At 39.3% G+C, this 15,543-nt stretch overlaps 1 protein-coding gene across 7 annotated transcripts in view; it reads right to left on the reverse strand.

The window, feature by feature from the left end:
- Positions 1-15,543, reverse strand: part of c12h10orf90 (chromosome 12 C10orf90 homolog) — a 139,664-nt gene that overhangs the window by 58,200 nt on the left and 65,921 nt on the right. The gene's annotated exons all lie outside the window — the stretch shown is intronic.

Here is a 15,543-nt window from a genome sequence, read left to right on the forward strand (position 1 = left end):
CATTTTGCAGAGAGAAAAGCAGAGCTAATATTTAAGGTCAATGGGCAGTGCACTGGCACAGGTAGTGGGTCTGCTACCTCACAGCCCCAGTGACCCAGGTTCAATCCTAACCTCTGGTGCGTTCTGTGTGGAGTTGCACGTACTCCCTGTGACCACATGGGTTTCCTCCGAGGTGCTGTGGATTCCTCCTACATCCCAAAGACATGTGAGTTGGTCAGTTAATTGGTCACTGTAAATTGCCTCCAGTATATAGGTGGCGGAAAAGTTGATGAGAAAGCAGGAAGAATAAAATAAGATTAGTATAAATGGTGCTTGATGGTCGGCGCAGATTCAGTGGACTGAAGAGCCCATTTCTGTGCTGAACAACTCGATGATTCTATGGTCTGTCAACTGAAACATTGAGCCAAATCAAATTGATTGTTGCTGGAAGTTAAACCAGTCACGGATAAGTAAGCTCTGGACTTGGTGCCATTCTAAGTACAGAATGAGCTGAGTTTCAGATGCCAATGCATCTGGCACTCTACTGTTTCACTGAACTGACCATGGATTTCACTGAATTTCCTTCTGCAATTCTATGCTAACCAGACCTGCCACTACAATAAAATCCCAGATTCCCAATTTGGAGATTAGGAAGGGAAAGTAAACCCCATTATTTATTTTTTACTTACTTGCCACAGCCAAGAAAGCTCACCAGCGCCTCTACTTCCTCAGGAGGCTAAAGAAATTTGGTCTGTCCCCTTTGACTCTCTCCAAGTTTTACCAATGCACCATAGCAAGCATCCTATCTGGATGTATCACGGCTTGGTATGGCAACTGCTCTGCCCAGGACCGCAAGTAACTGCAGAGAGTTGTGGACACAGCAGAGCGCATCACAAACACCAGCCTCCCCTCCTTGGACTCTGTCTTTACCTCTCGTTGTCTTGGTGAAGCAGCCAGCATAATCAAAGACCCCACCCACCTGGGACATTCTCTCTTCTCTCCTCTTCCATCGGGTAGAAGATACAGAAGCCTGAGGGCACATACCTCTAGACTTAAGGACAGCTTCTACCCCACTGTGATAAGACTATTGAACGGTTCCCCTATACAATGAGATGGATTATGACTTCACGATCTACCTTGTTGTGACCTTGCACCTTATTGCACTGCACTTTCCCTGTAGCTGTGACACTTTACTCTGTACTGTTATTGTTGTTAGCTGTACTACATCAATGCACTCTGTACTAACTCAATGTAACTGCACTGTGTAATGAATTGACCTGTATGATTGGTATGCAAGACAAGTTTTTCACTGTACCTTGGTACAAGTGACAATAATAAACCAATACCAGTACCAATAATATTTGTAGGATGCTTTGTTATAATTGTAATTTTTTAATCATTATATCATTTTTTAGTGTCCCTGTGCACTAAATCTGTAACAAAACTAATAGACATTGAGAGAAGTGGGAACCCTTTCCCGAGTTTTGCTTCCTATCAAAGGCTGTCAGGCATTGCTGAGGTGCAACATCAGACGTACTGCAGCTGAGGCCTAGTTGTCACTGAGACCTCACCATTATCTGATTTCTGAGTCTGGACAACGAGACCCACACATCTGCTCCAGGTAGTGTAAGAGTAGGCTTGGCAAGTAAAGCAAGTAAAGGCAGGTGAAGTGAATTAAACACATTTTCAGCCTGTTGATTATGTTCCTGTCCCCACAAATGTTGGCTGATCTGCTGAGAGTTTCCAGCATTTTCTGCTTTATTTCCAGCATCTGTACTACTTTGCTTGTGAATTACTCCTGAAATGTAGGAATTATGGCATCCTGTTTGCACAAAAATGCAATTTGATAATCACTGTGTAATTTGTTCCCACGATGTTGATTGAGTGATGAATCTTGACCACAGGCACCGAGGGAATAAATCCCTTTAAAATGATGCTGCTTGACCTTCTGCAAAAGGATAGATAGGGGCTCGGTTTAACATCTTGTCAGAAAGATTGCACCTTGGAGTACTGACTACTGCATTGAATATTCTTTCTAGATTTTTTTGTGTTCAAATCTCTGGAGTGGGATTTTAACCCACAACCTTCTTGATTCAAGGGTACTCCTAACTAAGAAGCAGGCAATGCCATCAATCTATAGAACAATGGCATTGTGGAAAGGATAGAGATAAGCATTATCTGGCTGCATCACAATAAAGAGAGGCCAAAGAGCTATGCTGCCACTGGAACAGAGGTTTTTCCAATATCCCACTACAGATAGATTTGTTTTCTCTGCCCCTTCACCCCCATCATTCTCCACTCTAATTATAAACACAGAACATATGTTCATTTTATCATTACAACTCCCTTCTAACATTATCAAAACCCTTAGGGGCTTCACCACCCAGTTTGAAAACCTAGGCAATAGAGTCCAGAGAGAATGCCATTTCCTGAGTTATGTTGCAAATTGCTTAATGGGTCAGTGCCATAGGAAAGAGGCACACAAGGAATTATGTGCAAATTGAGATTCAAATATCTATTCAAGTACAAAAAAAGAAGCTAAAAATACATACACTTGATAGCACTGGTCTTCACATCTTTAAATTACAGTATAAACAATAATTGTTTATAGTATTTTAATATCTGTTGAACAAACAATATTACATCAATTGCAGTTTATTTCTAAGTACATTTAGCTCAGCATTGGAGTACTAATTGGGTCATTTTATCTTCTATTAAAAAAAATCAGTAGTACGGTAATGTCAAAGTAGTTTATGTTTAGCTTGTATAAATAAATCTGAAGCACCATTTATTTGTGTTCTATATGTAAATATAAGTTGCAGTAGTGAGTGACTTGTATATTAAAGAAGTTCAAGAATTTCCAGCTATTTGCTTTTACTGTGGTGGAAGCATGATTGATTCAGGATGTTTTGGTCATCTATCTCAGTCCTTCATCTGCTGTACTACAAATTTACTACAACTGATGTAGGGCCAAGATAATAGGCCTCTGCAGCCTGAGTTAATTACACTTGAGTACTGAAGAAAACTACAGTATTTATGCAGAAAATGTGCGGAGATAATAAAACAAGTGACTAATATAGTGCGATGCTACCTTTATCAAATAATGTATATTTATCATCAACTACTCTCTACACAGTTTTGGTACATGACAATAATAATTGTTGGGACATCCTGAGGATGGGCTATGGTATTACATAATTCCAATAGACATGGTTTTTTCCATATAAATGGCAAGCGGAAATGTAATTCATACATTATACTACAAATACTCAATATTTGCTTAAAAAAATATCTATTGGCATGATTTGTGATCACGAGAACAGGAAATCTGTGATACTGTGACTTAGATTGCCAAATGTGAAACAAGACACTGATCTTACTCTACGATCTAAAGTCAGCAAATTAATATACTCAGGACAAGGGTTGTACCATAACGTGTTCGTTAAATACTGTTCATCAATGTGTAGCTTGTTCAAAGATGGTGCAAGTCAGATGTGATATGGCAAATGATCAAGCTGCAGAGCTTTTTAATACACAAATATTAAAAATGGACAACATAATACAAATAAATATCTACAGAAATAGTTGTAAATGAAAAAAGTACTGACAAAAAATTACTCCTCTGAACCTGAGGGTCCACTGCATCTTAATGATACAGCAACACACACAAAATGCTGGAGGAACTCAGCAGGTCAGGCAGCATCTATGGAGGGAAATAAACAGTCGATGTTTCGGGTTGAGACCCTTCATCAGGACTGGAAGGAAAGAGGGCAGAAGCCAGAATAAAAAGGTCGGAGGAGGAGCACAGGCGGGCAGTGATAGGTGGGTGGGGGGGGGGTGGGAGGAGGTAGGTGGATGGGGGAGGAATGATGAATGGGAGTGATGTAAGAAGCTGAGAGGTGATAGGTAGAAGAGGCAAAGACTGGACGAGGAGGAATCCGGTAGGAGAGAACAGTAGACCATGGAATATAGGGATGGAGGTGGGGAATAGATGGGCAGGTCATGAGGGTGGGAGAGGGGAAAGAGAAGGGGTGAGAAGGAAAACAAAGGGAAGGGGGCAAGGAGGAAAAAAAAGGCCACGTTGAGGCCAGACGAAGGTTGGAGGAGCAACACCTCATATTCTGCCTTGGTAGTCTCCAACCTAACAGCCTCAACATTGATTTGTCTAACTTCCGGTAACCCCTCCCCTCACTTTGTGTGTGTTCCTCCATATTTCAGCATCTGCAGTATCTCTTGTGTCTCTTACTGACACAGAGTGCCTGGAGCACTATTTTGGTACCCCAACTGCATTGTGGAATGATGCCCTAATTTGAGCAAAAGTTCGAATCATGAGCATGTGTCGAACATCGTGGATCCACAAGCTCTGAGCTTCAAAGGGTGACATTCTTGACTTATGCCTTGTGGACAGCAAAAAGGCTTTAGAGTTTTAGGAGATACGTCAGTTATTTCAGGACACCCACACTTTGGCCTGCTCTTGTTATCACAATATTTATCTGGCTGGTCCAATTAAGTTTCTGGCGAGCATTGTCAGAGAGGACTGTCGGAGTAGCACATGATATCAAAACAACATTTGACAGCAATAATAATGACAATGAGGTTTTGAGGTTTGATTGTCTTCTTGGAGATTGTCAATGCTTGGTACCTGTGTGCTATAAATGTTCCTTGTCACTTATCAGATCAGGCCTGAATGTTAGCTAGATCTTGATGCAAGCAAGGATTGACTGTTTCATTTTCTGCGAAGTTGCAAATGGAATTAAGCATCATGGAATAATCAGTGAACATTCACACCTCTGGCCTTATAATCATCAGAAGGTCATTTGCGGAAGCAGTTTAAGATGACTGGCCTATCGCACTGCCTTAAAGAACTCATGAAGCAATGTCTTGTGGATGGGATGACTGATCTCTGACAACCACAACGTTCTTCCTTTGAGGTATGACTCCAACCACTGGAGGTGTTGCAGGTATTCACCCTCAACAACAATAATTGATTAGGCACAGAGAGAATCTGTATTAACTGACAAATACCTTTATTGGTTCAATTAACAACAAACATGCAAAGTACACAAAACTAAGTAGCTGTGCGCACACCCATTAGTTTCTCTGACCCTCCCTGAACAGTCAAAGACTAGAAAAGGTAATACTTGGGATTAGAACTACATGCTGGCCAAGTGTCCCTCCTGATCCCAATGTAATCTCCATGTTTCCAATGTGGGGTCTTCCACTTCTGTGATGATTGGTCTCCAGAGTTTGTTGCAAGTAAGGCTGAGCAAGGTGTCAGACTAAAAACAATGGACCTTCTGTGTCAGAGGCAGGAACAAAACCTGGTGAAAAGTTGCAGGGGAACATTGAGCAACATGGAAACATGAGAGTCCAGATGCCGGAATCTGGAGCAAAAAGTGAAATGCTCGAGGAACTCAACAGGTCAGGCAGCATCTGTGGATGGAAGTGGACAGTGGACATTTCAAGTCATGACCCTTCACCTGGACAATGAGTGACAGATACAAGCAGGCTGAGGAAGCTCACAGACTGAGAATAATGGACCCTCCTTATCAGAGGTTGAGATAACATTGGGAGAAAAGTCAGGGGAACATTGAGCAACAAATGCAAGATGTCAAGTCCCATCCCACTGCTGCCTGTAAGGAGTTTGTACGTTCTCCTCGTGTCTGCATGTGTTTCCTCTGGGTGCTCTGGTTTCTTCCCACATCCCAAAGACGTACAGGTTAGGAGCTGTGGGCGTGCTATGTTGGCGCCAGAAGAGTGGCAACACTTACAGGCTGTCCCCAGCACATTCTTAGCAACACAAAAAGACATATTTCACTGTGTGTTTCGATGTACATGTGACTAATAAATAAATATCTTATCTTATCTACACCTGAAATCCTCCATTCTTACCCTCTTTATCATCAGATCGAGCTGTTGTGTTTCAATTTCGTTGGCTCAGGCTCATCTGACTAACCTGTGTCAGCATCTCATTGGATCTGGCCCAAGGCAACGAGCAGTATTACTTTATTGCTCTTCCCCCAGACTTGTGCCTCAGGTAACTTTTTGTTTTTTTCTGAATCAGACCAGTTCAAAACAGTTTAGCCAGGTCAGCCAAACACTGGGCTCAGGTTACTTCAGGCCACAGGCTGTACTTTCAACAATCCTGCCATTTCTACCTAACCAAATAAACAGCTTCTTATTTGGTTTAGCCGATCGTCTGCAGGGACCTCATTGTACCCACTTGCAATTGCTCTGATCAAGCCATCCCTGAGCAAGAACCAGTTCACAAAACAGTCTCACAATATGGCAGCCTCCCTTCCTTCAACCACATGGTAAGGACAAAGACATTTGGTTTGCCTGCTTCCACTGTACTTGGTTCATTCCAGTTCATTGATTTGCAGATTTTAATTCATTTTGGCCAACAGTGTGTTTTCACCTTTGATGCCCATTGACCCATCAAGTTCAGTTTTACTAGGGCTTCTTGATGCTGCTCTCAGTCATGTGTTGACTTGATATTAACTGCTGTCTCTCTCACCTCATCTCTGGAATCCAGTCCTTTGATCCATGTCTGAGCTACAGCTATAATAAGGTCTGCAGCTGACTTCATGTGGCAGACTAAGGGCTGTTACTAGCAAAGTTCCAATAATCTAGTCCACAGACACACTTGCTCATGCACACAACAAGATTACTCATCCTTGTGGGAAAGAAACAGAAAAATATAGCATTAACAGGAAAGAAACAGAACAAATGATAAATCAAAGTTTATTAAGATTTCTTTATCAGTCACATGTACAGTACATCGAAACACACAGTGAAATGCATCTTTTGTGTAGTGTGTTCTGGGGGCAGCCCACAAGTGCCGCCACACTTCCAGCACCAACATAGCATGCCCACAACTTCCTGACCCGTACATCTTTGGAATGTGGGAGGAAACCAGAGCACCCAGAGGAAACCCATGCAGACACGGGGAAAACAAACAAACTTTTTACAGGCAGTGGCTGGAATTGAACCGGGGTCACTGGTGCTGTGATAACATTACGCTAACTGCTACACTACCGTGCCTGCCCATTCATAATAAAAGGGATAAATATGAAATAAATGTCAAGAAAAGGTGAAAAATACATAAAGAGATAAATACAAAAGCATAAAGAGCAGGAGAAAAATAGGAAATACTAGTGTTTTATTGGAGGCATTTCCCCTATTGTAACAGGACTTGGTTTTCACATATTTTAGCAATCTCTTCAATCTTCACAAGGAGACTAATTAATTTATCTTCACAAATGCAATAAATCTGAAAAGCTTATCCCATGCATGTCATCTAGGATTTAATGCCAACATTTCTCTGCATTATGTGCTTTGCTGACTGAAAGATTGAAATTGTAATCTGTTAAAGTAATTGGTTGTCTCTTAAGTGGGATAGTGGTAGTAAATTGAAGGTACTTGATTCAAATTAATTTACTTATTTATTCTTGATCATATCCTTGGCTGATACAATGTATCACTCTTTGCCATTTCTCCAAAACTGAAATCCCTTATCTTGCATTCCGCTACAATTTTCAAAATTTTATAACATAGGTTTTATATCAATCACCATTTCCTTATCTACTTTAACTTCATTTTAGTTTAGACATACTTACTTCCTTTAGACATACTTGTTCCTTCACCTGGTTTTCTCAATGAAAATGTCTACTTGAAGAGGTTGTAAAATTGAATGCAATTGGTAATACAGATGTCAGACTGGCAGTAAGAGAGTAACACCAAAGAGCCACTTTTCCAATCTTTCACACACCATTTATAAATGTGGACATTAAGTCACTGGAGTGATGGGATACTTGATTGGCATATTTGAATCAATCCCTGCCTGTGAAACTGGAATTTGATTTGAAATTTATTGTCACTGCACAGACTTAACAGGGGTCAGGAAACTTACCAGGGAGTAAGTTTACCAGGGAGTAAGTGCCTGTTTCACCAACCTTTGTGGGCTAACATGATCAGGTGTGGTCTCTTTAGGTCCCTCAAGGGAGCTTTCAACCTCCCTTGCCTTGATCAGCAGTTCTTTTCCCCCAGTCTCTCTCTCCTGATCGCCAACCTTCAATCCCAATTATCAGTCTTCCCCTCAATAGCCACAGTTCTTGATCAACCCCCAATTTTCCAGTCTGGTTTCCCCAGCTGCAACAGTGATCAAGGTAAATTCACCCATTAGCTTCATGAAACATTTTTTTTCCCAACTCGTGCATTTGCAATGCAAAGGTTTGGGGAAACAACTTGCACAAAAATTATTACAACCAATGGTTAATACCATTTAAATTACCAATTAAACCATTTTGGTTAATACTTCCTTTAAAATGGTGGAGAATGAAATATTAAATATTGAACCATTAGTTCAATAATTATGTTTTTTTGACATTACTTTTACAATATTATGGTGAAAATTACACATGACTCTCTTTTCCCTGCTGGATTATAAATGATTTACTAGGCTATTTTAATGACAATGGTAGCCTTATAACAAGAAATATATAGCAACATGGCCTTCTCCTTTGTTTCAAATGAAGTATATCACATTTTGGCAAATGGAAGACTTAATTCTGCTCTTGCAATTGCAATCCCAGTATTCTAAAGCTATCTTAGTCTCTGCTATTTCAAAATAGAAGAAAGTGATCTTGAAAATCATCAAAACAAAATTATACCTTGAGGTCTGGAACAGAGACCATGCTGAAACTCGCTCACATTCCCCTTTAAGTATATTGGGGTGATACCTGTTATTGCTAGTGCCAAAATCACTAAAATGGTTCAAAATGTAACTCTAATTTCCTTTTCTGAACATAGAGCTATAATGCAAGCAAGTAATTGATGCAATATAAGGCATGTGCCATTTGCAATTATTTAGAAAATGGAAGTCAGTATTTTTGAGCCTTTTACAGCAGTGTAGTGTTCAATCAAATCAAGTAATGCCTAGGATCTCCCAGTAGGTTCAGCATGCACTTCAAATGACACCATTGATTTTATGAATACTTCAGATGAACTTCATGGATATCAATCTATAACACAAGTAACCACTAAAAATAATTTGATGAATGGGAAGTCAGAGTAGTTTTCCCCAGATATAGGATTAATGAGTTGTGAGATTTGTATAAGAAGCTGTATTTGTTTAATTCCAGTAGTCAAACCTACACTGAATTCTTTTCATGCCAGTCTTCCAATATTCAAGGACCTAAAGCAATTTCTGCCAGATGAAATGAAAGTTGTAATCGGGTAATCAACCATCATCTTGGCTCCCAGTTTTGTGAAACATCAGGTGCAGCATTTCACTCAGCACTTCGAAAATTCTAATGAACATTTTCAGACAGCTGAAGCCTTATAAAAGGCATACTGAGGAGATCATGATTGCTGCATTAACAGTTTTGTATGACAGCAAGGTAAGGTCAGAGAGATGGTTCTCTATCTCTACTGAGAAATGGAATATGCTGCATAGAATATGAAGTAAGGGACATGAAGGTAGTGCGGTTGAAAGGTGCTTAAAATGTCATAAATTGCATTTGAGCATTACAGTTGGCTGTTGCATATATATTATTTAAAATTTTTGTGCTTTTACTAACCAAAAATAGCTATTTTAATGTTATCATTATACTTCAGATATGCTGAAGGTTATTTTCAATATTGAAGTGAAATAATGTAAAGAAAGTGTGTGGTGCAAGTAATTGTGAATCCTGACTTGAATAATTACTGCACCAATAACAAGCAAGCCGTAATTATATTTTTCCTACCATTTTTAACAAATTGAAACTTGTTAATTCATGAGTTTGCAGAATAAACTGTCATGCTTCAATAGTAACTCTTGAAGAAAAATGAAAGCAAGTAACCATTTCAGAGATTTTGTTGCAACGTAAAAAACAGAGCAACTCATTACAGCAATCTCCATCATGGCAATTATTAGCATAATGAAGACTAGAAGCCACTGATCAGAACCAGAAAATTACTCATCAATAAATTTTACCAAATGCAGAAATTGTTTCAAAAAGAAAATTGATTTTTTTCCTCTTATTAGAAATGCAACATTTGATACATTAAAAAGGTGTTAATTTATGAATCTGGATTTTTAATATGATTCATAACTCTGGCCATAAATTATGCCTTTCAAAAGAACTCTCAATGTATTACTGTAAATGTGGAATCTGTAATTTATGCTCCACTCTGGTTTTTTTTTAAATCATGCTACTGGATAGCCACTCAACCAGGAGTGGATTAGCTGTTTCAGGCAGAACCTGAAGTGATGTATGGGCATCCCATCTTATTTGCATTGTCCCTTTATATTCCTTGGACAGACCCATATGGATCAGCTTTAATCCACAACCCCCCTCCTGATTCTGATGGCCACATTAAGGGATGTATTTGGGGAGTTTTATTGACTTTACAAGGAAATTTTATTTCATATGCCCTATGTGGTGTTCAGTTGAAAATTGGAACAGCTCCAACATGATCTTTAGAAAGAGCCTGATTTTTGCTGAATATGCATCATCAATCCCAGAAGTGCTCCACTAGCTTAGTCAATAGAGACTATGCTCTATGGGGAGTGGTGATTATAATTCTCTCTTCTGCTCTCAAGAGTATAGAGTTGGGTGGAGATAGAGGGGCACATCTCAGCAGGAGGATTGCAAAATTACTCCACTCTCTTATAGGTACATCGGCCCTGTGTTACCGAAGCTCATTTGTGTTGGCAGGTGCACAGGAATCACGACTCCAAAGATCAGATGTTTAGCAAATCTGCAGTTCTCTAAATGCTGCTACTTACAATTAAAGATATTGAAAATATTTAAATGCTCTCTGCTTGCATTTGAAGATGAGAATCAGGTTTCAGATTGCTTTGGGTCCTGTTTTGGATGTTTTCGTCCAGGAAGTGCAGAAAAGGAAGGTTACATTCTTTAAAATTGCAAGCTGCTTTGATTAGCCAACTGGAAACTTTTAGGTCGATATGGCCATGTTCTCATATTCATTGTTTTGTGTCAGAAAACAAAAGGTTTTTTTTACTCTATACAGGAAGATAAGAATACCTAAGCTTTTCCTTCGCTTAGCCTGAGCAAACCTGATACTCTCTGAAATAGCAAGCACAGCCACCAAATATTCCAACTGCATTGCAAAGGCAGTTATTTGCGATACACACAAAGTAATATTTGTACCTTTGTTAGAATATGCATTTTTTAAATTGCTTTGCTGTTGATAGGATATTAGGGATAAGATGTATGTGATTAAGGATTCATTTTACATTGTAAATATAGTATCTGTAAACATTTCATAGAAAAATGTTTGAATAAGTTGAAAAAGCAGGAATTTCAAAAGGTGTAAATAGTAAAGCACACCTTCAATATTTGGAATATGAAATTATACCAAAAATGAGGGTTATAAAAGGAGCTACAGAGATCATGGGCAAAAAATTGAAGTTTATATTAGAATACAGAGACATGAAGATACCAACTTTTAAGCTTATAATAAGATAAAGATCAACAAACGATATCTCAGCCTGAGAAAGAAGCAGATCCATTATTCAAAAAAGATATTAAGATGTAAAATTGTTTAAGGAATATGTATTTCTTTCCCAACCATAATTGTATTATGCATGCACTGTGAAGACAAAGGATAAATAAATCAAAAGGAACAAAATTGATAAGATTCAGGAGGTTGGCAAGATATTCCATTGATGGAATACTTAACCTTAACATGGACGTTGAGGGATCATAAAACAGAGATGATAAGGGAAATGAGAAGGACTTTGGTAGGCATTCAAGAAATTCTGTTCAAAAGAAGGTTGTTGTGGTATTTTATGATTAGAGTCATTGCTAGAAGCAAGGAGAATTGATAACAATTGTGCCATCAAGCATGCATGCAGGACTTTTAGACAGTCTCGTTGTCTCTATCTCCACAATTAAAAGACAAAGAACAGATAGATCAAGAAGGATGTGCACTGCAGAAATGTAACTTTAAGGAGTGTAAATACTTTAGTCTAAAACTTAGTCTATGCTGAATAATTCAGATGCAGATCTCAACAAAAGAATCAAGGGATCAGGAATGGAAAAAAAACAATTTACTCAAGATGCATGGATACAGAGCCAGCAGCTATTTGGTCTGATCTGGTCTGGTAACATTGCCTGGATCATGTGTTTGCTTTGTTTAATGTATATATTATGCAAAGTCCTGATAATTGACTACATTGACTCTGTAACTCTGTTATCTGGTTTGCTAGCACTTTTTAAATAATTTTAAAATTTAGTACCTTCCCATCCCAAGATAATTTGATGCTATCCAAGTAACCCACAAAACCCTGCTGCCAGACATAGGTATAAAAGAACATAAGAAATAGGAGCCGGAGTAAACCAGATGATCCCTTGACCCTACTGGACCATTTGAAAGATAAGATTAATCTGATCTTGGCTTCAACTCCACTTTTCAGCCTGTTCCCTACTACCCTTGATTGGCCTCCGTACCACTTCATTCTATGAAATGGGCAGTCAAATTTATTCTCGCATTAAATGGAGGTGAAGTAGTATTATACCATAAATGTTATTAATGGAGTTACCTAACATTAGTTACTGAAACCTTAAGGACACATTTGTAGTATGGACTTCATTATGCAATAGATGGGAGAAATGACTTAAAGCTTGCTTGGCTGATATTGTCTCTCATGTTTGGCTGTCTGCCCTTGGCATTTCCTGTTTTTTGAACAAATTTAATACAATTTTAATGCAAAATAACTTGTATACAAGATGGATCACAAACCTGTTTGTTTTGTAATGTTCATTGCATTGGCCCTAACAAAGTATAGTTAGCCAGAGATACCACACAGAACCACTCTGCTACTTACTCTTCAGGTTTTACTTCTACACATGCACATTGCACCAGGGATGACTGGTGCAAGAAGTGCAACCCCATTCATTTGAATGAGTAAAAAACTATGAGTAGTTTACTTACACTACATTATCTTATTTGTGTTGCATCCGTACTTTGTGTTTTTTTGTTAGTCTGTTTGCAAGTATGTCAGTTCAAAAGGTCTTTGACAATGTCAAGCCTTTAAAAGGCTGTCAGGGTGGTTCAGGTACAGGGCTTCAGAACATGCCCCCAGGGATCTAGTCACCACTTAGGACCACTACATTTTGTGGGACAAACCTCAAGTATGGAGGGTCTGCTAGGTCAGGCCTCCATATCCACAACATTAGTGCAGGTGGGTAGGCACCACAAGTGTCATAATGGGTCGTAGGTCAGATCCAACATGATGCCTTCATTGTTGGGCTTCCACCATATTTCTTTGAAGATAAGGTGTGCTCTATCAGGAGAATGAGGAAGTGTACTGGGAACAAAGCATAAGTTTGGGAATTTAGGAACCTAGAGATAAAAAGGTGAAAGCCATCTAGGTTGTTTTTTTTAAACCATACTTAGAAATATATGATAATGACAATGAGGTTGTTGACTAATCAATCTCTAACATTCAGTTTGCAAGAGACCCACTCCTGTTTTGAAGAAAACCTTGGAGTTTTATGATATTACTGAGATTATGCATAGACATAAGCCCCAAAATAATTGGATCCAAGATCTGTCTATGCAACCTAATCCATGGGAATGGAGCAGATAGCTAGCTGAAAATCCCATAGTGTGTTACAGCTCAAGCAGGAAAAAGTTTACTTCAGATTAAAAAGTTAAAAGATTCAAGTTGCATTTGAAGGCCTGAGCATAATGCAACACATTTTCTGAACGATACTATGATTTTAAAGGCAAAATCATTTGCTTGACACGTTAAACTGAGATTCAGTCTTCTCATTCAGATGGATGTCAAGGATGGAGCAAGGAGTTCTCCAGATGCACATGTTAAATTCCTATAATGAATGCTGCAAAATTGTACAGCTGGATATTCAACTAATTGGTATTGTTTGTGGGATATTGGCAGGTGCAACTCTTAATATTTAATATAAAATGGACAGATTGCTTTTAAAAATTTACAACAAAAAAGGAAAGGTGTTTGTCTGGTAATTTAATCTCTACAGTATTTGACACAGTACGCCAATACAGCAGATAAAGAAAACTAAGTTATTTCTTGCTTTTTCATGATCAAAACATCTCAAAGTTCTTTAGAGTCAATAAAGCACTTTGAAGAGTAATCACTGTTCCAATGTAAGAAAAGGCTGACAATTTATACACAGGGAGGACTCACATACAGGGATGCAATAATGACCAGATCGTCTCTTTTTTAATGATGTTGACATGAGACAAGCTCAGAAAATTCTCCTGTTCTTTTAAGTAATTCCATAGAATCTTTTACATCTACCCGAGAGGGCAGACACTTTGACGACTTGTGTGTTACTTATTCCTTAGTTAACAGTTCATCTGCATGATGGCACTTCTAGCAGTGCAACACTTGAGTGAAGAGGAATCAACCAGGATTTCTGTGTTCAAGTAGCTGTGGAAGGACTTAACTCCAAAACCTTTTGATTCAAAGGCAAAATGGTTACCTGTTGAGCCACAGCCAGCACAAAACATTGAGAAGATTACAAAGACTGATAACGTTCATGCAAATATATGCAATATTATTAATCACTTCAAATTTATATTCTGCTTTGAGTCTGACAAGTTACTGATTGGCTGTTCAAATTCTCAGGTTTTTTGAGATTAAAAAAAATGTAAAAATGAAAAGCTGGCACTACCTGTGAGATCGATGATGAGTGAAATGCTGGTCGAGTGGGAGAGGTCACCTTGGGGGTGGCCATTTTGTGAGGGGCTGTGAGGTCGGGGTCAATGTGCTGGCTTTGGTGAGGAGGGTGAGTGGTGACAGTTGAGGTTTTTTTCTTTTCTTTCTTAATATAAGGGAGTGGGAATAAAGGATATGGAAGCTAGGACAATGGTATGCTCCTCCTGCAGGATGTGGGAGGTCAGGGAATCAGGGACATTTCCAATGACTACATCTGCTGGAAATATGTCCAGCTGCAGCTCCTGTCTAATTGCATCAAGCAGTTGAAGCTGTGGTTGGACTCACTATGAAACATCCGGGATGTGGAAAATGTTCTACACTGTACATTTAGTGAGTTAGTCATACCACATGTACAGAAAGAATGGAGATAGATGACCACCAGGAAGGGCAGTAAAGGGCAGATAGGTTGTGTAGGGGTCCCGTGTGGTTGTTCCCCTCTCACACGTGTATACTGTTTTGGATACTGTTGGGGGAATGGCCTCTCAGAGGAAAGCAGCAGCCACATTTATGGCACCAAGGTTGGCTCAGCTGTACAGCAGGGGAGGGAAAAGTCTAGGTGAGCAACAGTGATGGGAGATTTGTTAGTGAGGGGAACATACAGGTGTTTCTGTGGTCGAGTGGCAGACTCCAGAAAGTTGTCTCCCTATCACCAGGGTCAGGAGTGTCTTGGACTGGGTATGGAACATTCTGAAGGGGGAAGGAGAACAGCCAGAGGCAATATTGCACATTGGTACCAATGACCATCACTTGAGCATAAGGGTTGATAAGTCCCCAGGCCTGAATGAGTTTTATCCCATGTTACTATGGGTAACTAGTGAGGACATAGCTGGGGGCCTGAGGGAGATTTTGCA

This window comes from Pristis pectinata, chromosome 12 (genome assembly GCF_009764475.1).
Source record: "Pristis pectinata isolate sPriPec2 chromosome 12, sPriPec2.1.pri, whole genome shotgun sequence".
Classification (NCBI taxonomy): domain Eukaryota; kingdom Metazoa; phylum Chordata; class Chondrichthyes; order Rhinopristiformes; family Pristidae; genus Pristis; species Pristis pectinata.